Here is a 14,753-nt window from a genome sequence, read left to right on the forward strand (position 1 = left end):
GGTTGCGGGGCGTTGTAGAACAGCGGTGCAGTGCATCCACCTACAATGTTAGAATAGGGCAGCAACAGAGGTTTGTGCATGCCGACAACCTACGTCTGTGTTCGTTTCAAAGTGTTGAAGCCGGGCCAACTGTGTATCTTTCTGTGCCTAGTTCAATGTCCAATTCTGCCGCCGCGGTGGCTCAGCGGCTATGGTGCTCGGCTGCTGACCCAAAAGACGCGGGTTCGATCCCGGCCGCGGCGGCTGGAATTTCTTTGGAGTAGAAATTCTAGAGGCCCGTGTACTGTGCGATGTCAGTGCACGTTAAAGATCCCCAGGTGGTCGAAATTTCCGGAGCCCTCCACTACGGCGTCTCTCATAGCCTTAGTCGCTTTGGGACGTTAAACCCCATAAACTAAACTAAACTAAACTAAACCAATGTCCAATTCTGTACCGGAAGAGTCATCTCCTAAGATCCCTTCTTGGATACGTCTGAGCCACAGGACTCATCAGCACCACAGCCTATCCAAACATCTACGTTGCCGGAACAGAACGCCAGTTCGCCTGCAAGGTCCATGCTGCCTGCACCACCGCTCCGGGAGCATGCGCCACCTCCGAACACGCCACCTCTTCGGCGCAGTGCTCGTTCCCAGAAGCCTCCTGATCGTTATACCCCATAGAGCTTGTGTAAAACAGTTAGGGGTAAAGGGAATGAAGTGCCATGTGGTCGCATTGTGCGCGACTGGAATGTAGTGTCACGTGATCGACTGTGACGTGTGCGATGATGCAATGCTGAGAGGGGGGAAGCGTTGCTCTCTTGTTAAAGGGCCACTGACCAGGGTTCGGACATTTTTGAAAAACAAGCCCACTGCATAGATGAGGCATCGAAGATAACCTCTGCAAAATACTAGAGCCATACGCGCCCCGAAAAGCTGCGAAAATTCAAATCAAAGCCCGCTCGTTCTTAACAAAAACGGCCCCGCCCCACTACTCTGAACCCCCTTGACGTCATGGGGGTTACTTTCTGTAAAGGCACTCCATTGGTGCATCGTTCTGACTGACGGGAGAAGGTTGGGCGTAGCCTTGGCGTCGCGTCGTCTGCACAACGCTTTCCGCAGCGCCTTCTGTTTTGGCACATGCCTAGAAATCCGCATGAAGGAACAACGACAACAAAAAAAACTGCGGAGGGAGCGTACTGCGACAGCCTTGAACCCTAGCCATGAAAAGTAAAAAAATAGTAAAACTGAGTGAGGCGTGTGACGCACTCCACAGACACCACGCCTCAGGCTTACATCGGAGAAGGAAGGGGTGATTTTGCCTTGCCGAGCCTACTCGACGAGGTGCGGGAGAGAAAAATCTCGAGCAGGGAACGGAAGGAGAGGAGGCTCACTCCAAGAGCGGTAGAGAGTGTTTGCGACCGGACGGTGGTCACGGGCCCTTTAAGAAGGCAGCGAGCAGATCGCTCGTGTGTGAGTCTTCATCTGTACGGCCCAGCATGCCGAATAAACATGTTGCTTAGTCGTTCTGCCTCCGCTTCGCTCGCCGCGGCTACAACATATACTGACTGTGTTTTGACTTTGGTTTTGTCTTGTTTCGTTTTGATTATGCTTTTCTCTGATTTTCGTTGTGGCCGGCACTCGGTGCTTTGTTTTGACTGTTACTGTGACCATGAGTATACTGTGACTTTCGTTTCCTTATTTTTTATTTATTTCGCGGACTACACGCTGTGCTTTGGCTGTCTGGCTGGGACTAACTTTGACTGTGATGTGCCTTTTGTTCCCTCTTCTTTCGAATTTTTCGTTTTTTTACTGCTGTGTTTTTCTCTTTAAATTATTTTGTAGCGTGAGCAACTGGCCGAGGTTGAGCAGTTTCGTGTGGCTCCTGGATAGTCGTGCTGCGCATGCGCGAGGAGCAAGTGACGTCACTACGCACAGATGGCGTGCCTCGCCGCGCACGCTCGCCTTCCTTTCCTTAAAATGATCGGAGTGTAAAACGTTGACAACGCCAACGCCATGAGCATAATGAACGACGATGGCCTATGACTTCAGCGCCGCGTTTCTGACACAACCTTGTCAATGCCTACAGGCCACATCCCTCTCTCATCACCCCAAATACCTATAAGCCCGATTCAGGCGTCCACTGACCCAGGGAGGCATTATGCGCACTTCCTTTCCTTAAAATGATCGGAGTGTAAAACGATGTCAACGCCAACGCCAATGAACACACCGAACGCCGACGGCCTATGGCACCTCGTTTCTAGCACAACGTTGTCAATGCCAACGCATGCAGCGCACACCTGTCACTACCGTAACTTAGCTTAAAGCTTAAAGCTTAAAGCATTATGGCAGCAGCAGCGGACACGCACACAGCATATCAAGATATTGTCTTCAATTTTTCAGCATTTCATCGACGTACTGCCCCGTGTCATCGTCAGAGGATAACCGAGGTGGGCGTGTCTGGCACCCACAGTGAGCGCCACCTGGACTATCGCTTACCTGCAGCCGTGCGAAACACGTATCTTCACATTCTGGCAGCAGCAGCGGACACGCACACAGCATATCAAGATATTGTCTTCAATTTTTCAGGTACTGGACGCTGGACGGCTCTTCTGTTCTCTTTACCGGTGGTGCTCTACCGGTGGTTGCCTTGGCAGCTGCCTTGCCTCTTCCGTTCTCCTGGCACTCATCGCTACGCCGCTTTTACAATTTCCTGCAGCATTTCATCGACGTACTGCCCCGCGTCATCGTCAGAGGATAACCGAGGTGGGCGTGTCTGGCACCCACAGTGAGCGCCACCTGGACTATCGCTTACCTGCAGCCGTGCGAAACACGTATCTTCACATTCTGGCAGCAGCAGCGGACACGCACACAGCATATCAAGATATTGTCTTCAATTTTTCAGGTTGGTGCTTGTTCGTATGCTTTATTGTAAACGGCATTATCATCTTGCCGTCGCTGCTGCTGCCAGGTGTGTTGTGGTGTAATTTTGTCGCCTCTAGGACTAACTTTGTCAGGTGCTTTCGCCGAGCGCCTCAGCGCGAAAATGGACAGTGCAAAGGATGCCCTACAAGATTTCAGGGCTCTCGGGGATAAGCCTCCAGGGAGCATTAAGGAAGTAGCGAAGATCCTTACCGAACTGCTAACTAAACTTGATGTATTTGCATCCGACATGAAAAGCAGTGTCGAAAAAATGGGCGGCTCAAGCACTGAAATTCGCGCTGAGCTCTCTGGCATTAAAGAGTCAATTGACTTCATGAATGAGGGGTTTGAAAGCTTCAAGGCAGATGTGGAGGGTTTTCGTCGGGAGCTTGCGGAAGTCAAAAAACAAAATGAACATTATCAGAAAACAAATGAGCTTCTGAGAAATGAACTGCAAGAGACAAAAAAAGAGATGTTAGAGCTAAAGCAGTTCACCAGGAACATAAATCTTGAAAGCAAGGGACTTCCGCTTGCTCCGAATGAGGACCTTGTCAACTCTGTTCAGAAGGTGGCTTCTTGCCTGGGTGTCGAACTTGCCGAGTCTGACATTGATGTGGTGCATCGAGTGCGCTCTAAAGATAAGGATAAGCCAAACGTGGTGGTCAAGTTTGTCACAAGGTCTATCCGAGATAAAGTGCTCAATGCTGCTAAAAAGACTGAACACGAGACTGCTTGGTTTTGAAGAACAAGAACCATTGTTTGTTAATGAGCACCTGTGTGTTGAAAACAAAGTACTACTATATAAAGCAAAGAAAGCAGCTAAGGACCACAACTGGAAGTTTGTTTGGTTGTCACAAGGAAAAATTTTGATGCGTAGGGCAGACAACTCCACTGTTCTGCACATCACAAGTGAAGGTGACTTGGCCAACGTTGTGTGACTTTTCTTTTTTTTCTGTCGTTTAGATCTTAGCATGACATTTTTTCTGTTTCTTTTGACATGGCTTTTACGTTTCAACAAGTTGACGATTTGATGCGTGATAAAAGCTTTTCAATTTTGCATTGTAACGTGCGCAGCATACGAAGTAACCTAAATAACTTGATTGTACATATGGCAAGGTATAAATCCTGTTTTGATGTAATAGCCGTGAATGAAACGTGGCTCAAGCGTGATGAAGTAGTCTCTTTCCCGGGTTATAAATTTTTATCCCAGCCACGGGATACACGAGCAAGGGGAGGTGGGGTAGGGATGTTTGTCAGAGATAGTGTCTCCTACCAGCTAATGGGAGTTGCGTCTGTTAGTTTTGACTGCATTAAAACCCTGTTCATAAAACTTCAAGATGGTTTGATGGTTGGTGTGGTTTATCGGCCACCAAACACATCGATAACGCAGTTCCTTGAGAAGTTCGAAATGATTCTAACAGAATGTTTTCATGGGCGTCGCTCTAATATTGTCATAATGGGCGATTTCAATTTAGATCTTACACATGGAGTACAGAACAGCTACACTTTCCTTCTCGAATCATTTGCCTTACGCAACCTTATTACAGAACCTACCCACGTAACAAGTACTTCAAGTACTCTAATAGATCACGCCCTCTGTAATATTGTCCCAGGTGTACTGGCCGGTACCTGCGCTGAGGTGGTAGCTGACCATTCACCTATTTTTCTTGTAGTAGAAAAAGACCTGCCTCCGCAAGCGCAGCTGACGCAGTGTAAAATTCGAAGTAAGATAAACTATGTAGCACTACGTGAAACACTAGAACAAGCCGACTTCACTACGGCATATGATCAAAACGTCAATGCTGAGTGTAAGAACTTTTTAGATATCCTTAAAAATGCCATTGAACAGAGCTCTCTGCCGAACACTAATAAATACAGCCAGCCAACGTGTCCTTGGATGAATACTGAAATATTAGCCGTGTTAAAAGATAAGGACAAATGGTATCACAAATGGAAGCAGTTGAGATCAAACGAATACTACCTAAGCCAGTATAAGCGTTGCAGGAACTTGTCTGTATCTCTTATGAGAAAAAGAAAAAAGGAATATTATTCATCACTGGTGAAACAGGCGCATGGAAATACAAAAAAAATAATTGGGATATAGTGAACGACGCAATCGGCTTGCGATCCAGTACAGCAACACTCCCTGAGACAGTTGACGAAGACACAGCAGAATCATTTAATACCTATTTTACCTCCATTGGGCCTACGGTTGCCGCGCAGGTTCATGCTGACGCACCTACGGCGAAGATGCCGGAACGTGTTAACAACAGTTTTGCTTTGCCTGACATAGACATAGAAGAAATAATCACTGCAGTCGGCAGCCTTTCAGCCGGCAAGGCGGCAGGACCTGATGCAATACCCGTTAGACTGATAAAAAACAACATTGATATACTAGCGATCCATCTACTACACATCTTTAACCATTCATTGGCAAATGGAATATATCCTGACGAGCTGAAGGTTGCAAGGGTTGTACCTATTTACAAAGGCGGTGAGCGATCTGATCCGCGAAACTACAGACCAATATCGGTATTAAATGCAATTAATACAGTTTTTGAAAAGGTTCTTTGTAGACGTATACAAAATTTTCTAAATAAATATAACATTATATGTCATAATCAGCATGGCTTCAGGCCCCAAAGGTCAACGTCATCCGCAGTTCTTGTTCTTTCACAACTTATAAATTCTGCACTGCATAATAATAAGCTGGCCATAGTAGTATATTTAGACATATCAAAAGCTTTCGATACGGTTGATCACACAATACTACAACAGAAATTGGAAACCTACGGTTTAAGAGGGAAAATTTGTGATCTAATTAGAAGCTATTTTACAGGACGGAAACAATATGTTGTCGTGAACAATTTAGCCTCACTACCACAAAGCATTAATCTAGGTGTGCCTCAGGGCTCCGTGCTTGGGCCGCTATTCTTTTCCCTGTATATTAATGACCTTCCATCAATGCTGAAATATTCGAAAGCTGTAATATATGCCGATGACACTGCATTACTTTTTACAGGGGAAAATTTAGAGGCACTTAAATGTATTATTAATGAAGAGCTTAGTGAAGTTTCGCAGTGGTTTAAAAGTAATCGGCTAACCCTTAACACTGAGAAAATAAAGTACACCGTGTTTCACTCGCGCAGGAAGAACATGAACTACGAACATATATCTCTAACTATCGACAACACGACTCTGCTGAGGGTGCCTCAATACAAGTATCTTGGTGTCCTGTTCGCGTCTGATATGCACTGGAAAGAACAAATTAATAATATTTGCTCCAAATTAGCCTATGGTTGTCATATTTTACTAAAGGCCAGGCACTGCTTTGATCTTCCAATTCTACGCATTCTGTATTTCGCCTTTGTGCACAGTCAATTATCTTATTGCCTGGAAGCATGGGGTGGTACATATAAAACATACCTAGATCCTGTTTCTCGCCTTCAAAAACGAGCTATTCGTATGATAACTTATTCAAATAATACATACCCCAGCAGGCCACTCTTTCAGCAGCTTCGTATCTTACCCCTATCAATGGCATATAAACTGAAGATAGCTGAAATAGTAAACAATGTAATAAAATCTAACAACCCCCTGCCCCTTAGTTTATTTAGATTACCAATGAAACAAACAAGAGCCGCAACCAACAATCTATTTAATTTACCACCTTGTTACAATATGTACGGCCGGAGACTCCTAGAATACAGCGGAGCCCATGTGTGGAATGAAATTCCTAATGAAGTTAAAGAAAAAAATAACTTTTCGGCATCTTTAAAACACTATTTAATTTCCATGGAAATGTAAGAATGAATTCAATTGTGTGTGTTAATCTTGAAGTTTTTTTTATTTTACACGTTCTGCAGTAATATTGTACTTGTTTTGTATTTGGACCCCTCACTAGCCGTAAAGGCTATGGGTCCAAACAACAGTTTGTGTACTGTTTCTGAGAATAAATAAAGAAAAAAATTCAAAAAAAAAGGTTGAGGTCTCCATTGTTCCAAGAGGGCAGTTATGCGCCTTCCCTCTCGTTCAGGTGCCCACCGAGATGTGGACACCTCGCCCTCACCTCAAGCTACGTATATCCAGCATAGCAGACCTAAGCCACCGCCAATTTTTTTTCTTTAGAGCATTTACTTCTTTTTGATTTATCTTGAATTGGCGTTAAGCCTGGCAAAGCTTTGATGGTCCGGGGACCCTCTGTCTTTTATGCTTTTTCCGCCTTTTCTGAGAGCAGCAATAGAAGGGTAAAAGGTCATCGGATGAGATATTCCGCCACGGTGGGTCCAGCAAGGTCAAAGCACCTGCCCGGGCATTTCACGTGAGCGAATGGCGGCCTTCATTACTCAGTTTGGGGAAGGGGCTTTGTTCCGCCCTTGGTCCCCTCCGACAAGGCGGCTGGTCGGCGCGCCTTGTCAAGCCAACAGAAGGGATGATCCCCACATGGCGTCGCTGTGTTTCATGGTGGGGTAAGTGGTAATGGTTTATTTTGAAAGAAAAAAATAAAAAAAGGTGAGAGAAAAGATTGTTGCCGATCGCGGTAATTACTATCTAATATCTTAAGCACGCGAGCTGCAGCCGCCGGAGGAAAAAGGTGAAAGGGAAAGGGAGGATAGCGAGGACAAGTATAGAGGGGAGCGATAGGAAGAAAGGACAGGGAAGAGCTTGGTACACTCTTTATAAAATACAAAAAGTAATCAAGATCGCGCCGCTCGCGCGCAAATGTCCAGGCTCTGTCCGAAAATAAGAGCGCACTAGCGGCCACTGTGCACAATCACTTACAGAAAACGACCAATTGTACGTAGCGTCCTCTCTCGAACTGACCGCGAGCTCGGCACACTGCACGAGCGGGCTGGCTGGGGCGCCCGGCCGCGACCGTCCGAGGTAGCACCCACGGAGCGTTCATGTCACGCGAGCACTACCTGGCAAAGAGCAAGCGGGAAGTCAAGCCCGCCTGCTCGCCCATGATGGGATAAAGACACGAAAGGGTGGCTTCCTTCTGCCTCGACGAGGTTGCTGGCCGCCCCAACCACAGCGGAATGGCACCGCCGCCCCCGCCGCCGTCGCCGCGCCGGCGCTAAGGCAGGACAAAGATGCGGGCACGGTAGGACCCTGATACCTCGACAATAACTAGGAATTTTAAGGCGAAAGCCTTTAATGGTCATACTGTCGTGACCCAGACGTGTTAGCAAATATGTCCGCGTTTAAGATTGGTCGAAATGGTCGTGACGTCACTGCGCGCGAATTTTGACGGGTGTCCACTGAAATATGTGAGACAGTTACTGCGGAACTTCCTTTCCTCAAATACAATTTTCGACTGGTGTCCAGCGAGATATGTGAGACAGTTACTGCGTAATTTCCTTTCCTCAAATGCAATTTTCGTTTTCTTCATTACGGCCCCTCTTTCTCTTTCTTCTTTCACTCCAACTTCCTCTCTTCCTGTACGGTGCGGTTCAGGTGTCCACCGAGATGATAGAGAATTACAGCGCCATTCCCTTTCCTCAAAAAGCGTTGCGTTCAGAGGGCAACGCATCGAGCCGAACGGGTGGTGGCGTTCCGTGGACTTCCTGGCAGCGCTACGACACGCTGTCGCGTTCCACTCCTAAAGGCAAAGATAAAGCGTCATTAATTGGCAGTTAATTAATGCACCAACAAAATATGAAGTGAACAGTCGCATAGCAGAATGCAGCACTCAGGAAATTTCGCCTTTCACCACTTTAGCCGCTAAAGTTCCTCGTAATTTTTTACTCGTATAGCCTGTAGAAAGTAGAATTGTGTGAAATAAGGCTGGCGCTAACACGGTGAACGTACAAGGTAGGGGACTACTTGACTCATCACATACGCAAAAGCTTTCCAGTTCTACGTCAAAAATCACATAACGCCCAGTGAGTGCCGGACGTTCGGAAAGATGTGCGAAGGCTTAGGGTGAGGGTGGGGGGGGGGGGTAGGCGACCGCCTCCTCCGCACCACCCCTCCCCCCCTTAGGACCACTACCGGTTGGAGATCGGGCGAGCTCGAATAAGAAAAGACTCGGCTCTATGGGAGAAAGCGGATAAGATTGAGAGATAGGGTGGAGATATCACAGCATTATGTGCAACATAAAGGATGTATTCCGTACCTTGCCTTCAGCTGATGCGGCAAAAATAAATGTAAAATCCTCTACGCCATACGAGAAAGACCCTTCAGGACCAGACAATTTTTTTTTTTTTTTTTGTCACGGTTAGACATAGCACCTGGTGTTTCATTCCGGACCGATTCAATCGTTCAAAGGGCCTCAAGCACCGTCTGAGGAGAGTACATAAACTGGCTCAATCTCCACAGTGTGTTGTTATGGATAGCTGAGCCAAATACTGTACTGATAATATAATACACGCGGGTCTACCTTTCAGCAGTCAAACAGTGACCAGTGGAAAGGGAAGGGAGCGAAAACGCTGAAATTCAAAGTATAACTGCAGAGTACGCAGCTGCTAACAAACGCTTTAAAGAACTTTTTGCTGCGGGATAGATATTTTCGAACCGGCGTCCTTTAACATCCCAGGCATGCTGAAACATCATTGAGAGCCCCTTTCAGAACGCTTTTAAGTAAGAAAACACTCATCTTTCCCAAAAAGCAATACCGAACGTTTGTGCAAAAAAGCACTGCAGAACAAGGAGAAGGTTGTTTTGTAGCGTTCTGGAATTATTCCTTTGAAATATGCATTAAAAACATCGCCTGTCAGCTTCATCAGGGACATTAGTATTCATGCTGAAGTTAGTGCCAAAAACCAGGACCAAAGTGGGAGAAAGACACAACACGAGCGCTTTCTCCAACTTTGGTCCTCGTTTTTGGCGCTAACTTCATCATGAATAAGATTCAACTCGCCCAACTTTCCCCCTTACTACGACAGTAATATGTCATTTGTTATAGGGGAAATGGCAACCGAATGTTTCTTGGTTGACTGCACATTATTTCCATATAACATGTGCGAATTCACTTTTTTTTTTTAGTGATGCAAAAAAGTAAGCCTTACCTTAATTTAGTTAAAAAAACAACAGCAGAGTTGCTCGAGCCGCGCCTCAAGCAACCGAGCTCTTCCTTCCGCGATCTGCGATCGCGCAGACCATCCCTTTTCCCATCCCTACATGTCCCTCATTAACAAAATCAGCCACCTCAGGCTTTAAAAAGTCCGTGAAGTACGGGTGTGCGAACAGTACTTTTTCCAATCCAAATCGAATGCGAACACTCTAGCTCAAAATTGAATCAAATACGATTCGAATAATGATAGGACTGAATCCAATACAAACCAAATATTAATGCTTATATTCGCTGCTTATGCGAATATTCGTCCACAACGAGCAACTCTGCGAAACACTGAAGCGAATTTTGTGCCACTCCTGCACGGCGCTATAAGTTTGAAAGCTGTGATTTTAAATCTATATCTGGTAAAATACACGACACTAATACGAAACACCAATCTCTACAAACAGATCGGAACACAAAGTCACTATATTAACTTGAAGGACATCAAGTTATTGAACCAGGAAATTGCCATTTTCATTGTTTGATTGGCTTGGTCAAGGAGACTTTTCCCAAGGTCCTTAAAAGGATTCCTAGAGAAGGCAAGCGTAGCAGGGTGTGGTAGAAGGGTAGGTGCGCGGATGAGATAAAGAAGTTTTCGGGCATTTGCCCTGCAGTGGATGTAGTCAGGCTGATGATGATGACAATGATGATGACTTTTTCCAAGCATTTCACCCCAGAAAAGCCGAGCACAAGGCCGAAGGAAGCCGTGTACCCACTAGAAAACCGGTGGGTGCCCGCGGCACTAGAATCACACCGTAGGAAATCAGACTAGTGGCACCTACGTGTGAGCCGTGGCCTCCAAGATCGAGCATCAAGGCAAGGTTTTCCAGAATTTTTCCTGAATACTATCCCGTCGTCCACTCTTGGAGGCGATGTGCGAGCCTCATGAGCGCCACCACATAAATGGACTGCCTCGCATACCTGAATCCTTCATCTCTGTCATCGCTGTGTGTCAGCGGTTACGGTGATTAGCTGCTCACCCGAAAGACGCGGGTACGATCCCGTCCGCGGCGATCGAATTTCAATGGTGGCGAAATTCTAGAGATCAGTGTACTGTGCGCTGTCAGTGCACGTTAACGAACCTCAGGTGGTCGAAATTTCCGTAGCCCTTCACTACAGCGTCCCTCATAGCCTGAGTCGCTATGGGACGTAAAAACCCCATAAATCACAAACCGAAATATTCATCTCCGTCATACTTTTCGCGGAAGGATGGTACGGAACGTCGGCGTGGGACGTTTTTGAAACATTCGTCGAAGAAAAATTCGCCGGGCCTTGTTCGAACCTCCTGCTAACATTCGAAAATCATTCGAAAACTTGAAATTATATTTGATCCGGTTAAAATAATGTTGAAAATATCTTATTTGATTCGTTCAAATCGAATAGAAGGATATTCTATTTGCTATTCGAAATTTTCGTATATTCACATACCCCTACCCAAAGGTTATTAATTCACGTAAATATGGAGTACCTTTTATGCTCTGCTCATAGTGAAGATCATTTGTAATTCGATTAAAATTGATTTCACGTTAGAGAAAGACCTAAAGTGCATGCCTACTTTAATTTTTCGGGCTTCCCAAAAATTAATAGCGGCGAGATTAAATTCATGATCAGTCATCCTAAAATTTTTCGTAACCAAACAAATAAGGGGCGGATTATTGCAAAGCACATGATCAAGGCGATAGAAGCGTAAGGGCTGCTGCACCTCACAGGTAAATACCCAAATTGATTAAGACTATTCCCGTTTGGATGCGCTTCAAGGCCTCAATACCACTGGATTTGCTGCATGAAGTGGATAATTTAAAGTCAGTCTCTTACACGATAGTTCTTCCCCATCTCAAAGCCGATAAGATCAGACAGTGCGTGAAGTGCTTGGGGATCACTGTAATACGACGGCATATAATAAAATTGCGATGGAAAGGTGACGGCATTCGGCACTTCCATTTCATTCCCAGCCAACGTTACTTCGAAAGAAACTTTCAGTTCGCTCGTCTCGCCACATTTTTCTCCTGCCTCGTATTTCGGCGCTACAGCTCTCTGTTAATTCACCGAGCAAATTATAGGAAAGCCCCACTCCACTCCAAGACATCACTCTTATACTCATTTATATTGCCATCAATCAAAATTTTCGTTGTTATTTTTTTGGCCAAAGCATAGGGGAGCAAAGGCATTTTGAGACAATCGATCCTCCATTTGACTGCTTAATCAAACAGTAAATCAATACCATAACGCTCCTTGGAAGTGAAAACGACTAAAAAAGACGACAAAAAGACAGAATAGATGGAACAAATCACTGCCACAATCACTGTTACATTCTTCCTTGTTCTTCTTTGCGCAGTCAAGCAAAAAAGGAACCTCACCGTCGGTGTAAGGTTTTGACAGGGACCAGCCTTCCCATATCTTCAACGGCAGGAAAATACGGATCAGATTATCGAATTATCGAGATCATGGAGCGCTATTCCTCTGAAAAATCTCACTACGCTGGCAACTATTTAATGAAAATTAATTCAATCCAGCGTGACATGTGATATGATATCCAGAGTAATATGATATGAAATCCATTTGTCCGAGAGCCCTAAGCAGGCATGCGTCGCCAGTGACACTGGTAGCGCCGACAAAGAAGTTGCTGGAGATCGTGGTCGCGCGCACCGCCGATCCGCAGAGGCGCTGACGCCGCACTCGAAGCCGGGCCGGCGGAGGTGGGGGCGACACCACCTCCGCCGCCGGCGTTCGGTGCGGCGCCGGGGTGCGCCTCGGCTGGCCGCCATCGTCAGAGAGGGCAGCGTGCTGTCCATGGCGCGGGCGCAGGTCAACGTCAACGTCTACCTGAGCCGGCAGTGGGTCACCGCGGAGCTCGGCTGTTCATCTGCTTGCGCGAGCCCGTCCAGGCCCGATCGTGCGCCAGCAGAAGCACCCACATGGAGAACGCTGAGGAAAAGGCGGCTACATCGCGCCCCGGGAGCAATGGCAGCGGTGCACACCCAGAGCATCGACGGCACCCTCCCCCCAGCGCCAGCCGACGCCCGCTCGACCACCATGGAGGTCCTGCATGCTGTCTCTGCCGCCGGTCGCGGAGTGCACTCACTGGTGAGTCGGGAATTAATACTAGTGCGCGCAACAGACGCGTGGTTTTCGTCAACCTCTCCTCCGCTCACGCCTTCTCCGCGTTGTCCAATCCAGGACTGGCAGGCACGGAGCCAGCTGGTATACACACGCCTAGCTATTGAACGCTGGTCAGGGAAGCGGCAGCGATGGACCAGCCGCGGCGGCCGCGGCGGCCGCAGCTGCTGCCAGATGTCCTGCGATGCTCCAGCGTAGAGCTGCGAGGTAACACTCCGTACAGCACGGCTCCGGCGAGGCGGCCTGCACGAGGGCGGGACGCAGCAACCACGACGGAAAGCTGCGCCAATAGGCTCCTGGGTCCAGTTGAACACGCTTTCGGAGCGCGTGTGTGTTGACTGCGCTCTGTGCGCTTTTTGTGTGACATTTTTTCTCCCTCCTCGAACATTGCTCGTGAAGCATGCCGAGGTGGGATTATGTGTAAGAGTGATCAGACATAGCCTTATGCACTGTTCTGATAAGCGCGACCTTTGTGCTCAAGGCAGCCGGTGGTTGGTGTCAGCAAAGACAATGCCGTGACCGTGAGAAGGAAGCCTGTAAGCAAGGCGAAGGGTGCAGAGTGTCTCGCCGCATGTTTATTAACTTCTTGCTTGCCTTTTCCTTCCAGGCGCACTTGTGCTTTTGTTCGCGGTTTTCGGCGACGGCTGCACCACTTCCTCGCTCGGTCACATGAGCTTTTCGTCGCACCTAATGATTTTTGTGGACTTTCACTTGCATAATTTCTATAGTGCTTTATGGACATTTTTTTTTTTTTCACTGCACTTCTCTGATCACGCCTGAGGCATGCAGGCGTCGCTATACACGCTGTTCTGACTTTTTTTTTTGTCACTATTTCTTGGGGCTTTACGGTACTGCAACTAGGACTTTCACTTGCTTTATTTCTATAGTGCTTTATGGACATTTTTTTTTTCACTGCACTTCTCTGATCACGCCTGAGGCATGCAGGCGTCGCTATACACGCTCTTCTGACTTTTTTTTGTCACTATTTCTTGGGGCTTTACGGTACTGCAACTAGGACTTTCACTTGCTTTATTTATATAGTGCTTTATGGACATTTTTTTTTTTCACTGCACTTCTCTGATCACGCCTGAGGCATGCAGGCGTCGCTTACACGCTCTTCTGATTTTTTTTTTTGTCAGTATTTCTTGGGGCTTTACGGTACTGCAACTAGCGTAGCAACAAGCGTCGAACTTTGTGTTTTCGCATTTCTTCAGTGTTCTCTATGATGTATTTTCTCATTTTGTGCCAATAAAATGCAAGAAAGCTATCCTGTCTACACCCCATTCTCCAGTCACCCCTGCCCCCATGTTCTCGTGCTCGCACGGGTGTTCTCGCAAGCCGCAGCATTAAGATAGTAGCGAAGCCGCAGTACATCACCTTTTGGTTGTTGCTCTGAAAATAAAAGTTCCGGAGACAATAAAATTGTCTGCTCCATTGTCGCAACACTCGCCCGGGAATCGGAACAGCATCGCAGGTGGACTTCGTCCCTTGATGTGTGTACTGTTGTACACGCTACACCACGTCGTACCCACATTCTGCTAAGGCGGGGCCACTTCGTGCAAAGCAGATGAAGTAACGCGACCTAGACGAGAACAGATGCGATTAAGGTGCACAAAACTCTGGCCAGTCCCGCAGCGCGGATTTGTACCACTTCTTCAGAAGCAGCAAGGTACACACTC

General features: G+C 47.0%; 1 pseudogene; it reads left to right on the plus strand.

Annotated features, from left to right (window-relative positions):
• Window positions 1-2,997: 2,997 nt before the first annotated feature.
• On the plus strand, window positions 2,998-4,111 carry LOC149352535 (uncharacterized; annotated as a pseudogene).
• Window positions 4,112-14,753: the final 10,642 nt, after the last annotated feature.

The sequence above is a fragment of the Amblyomma mixtum genome, chromosome 3 (assembly GCF_055824585.1).
Source record: "Amblyomma mixtum isolate Tamu chromosome 3, ASM5582458v1, whole genome shotgun sequence".
Lineage (NCBI taxonomy): Eukaryota > Metazoa > Arthropoda > Arachnida > Ixodida > Ixodidae > Amblyomma > Amblyomma mixtum.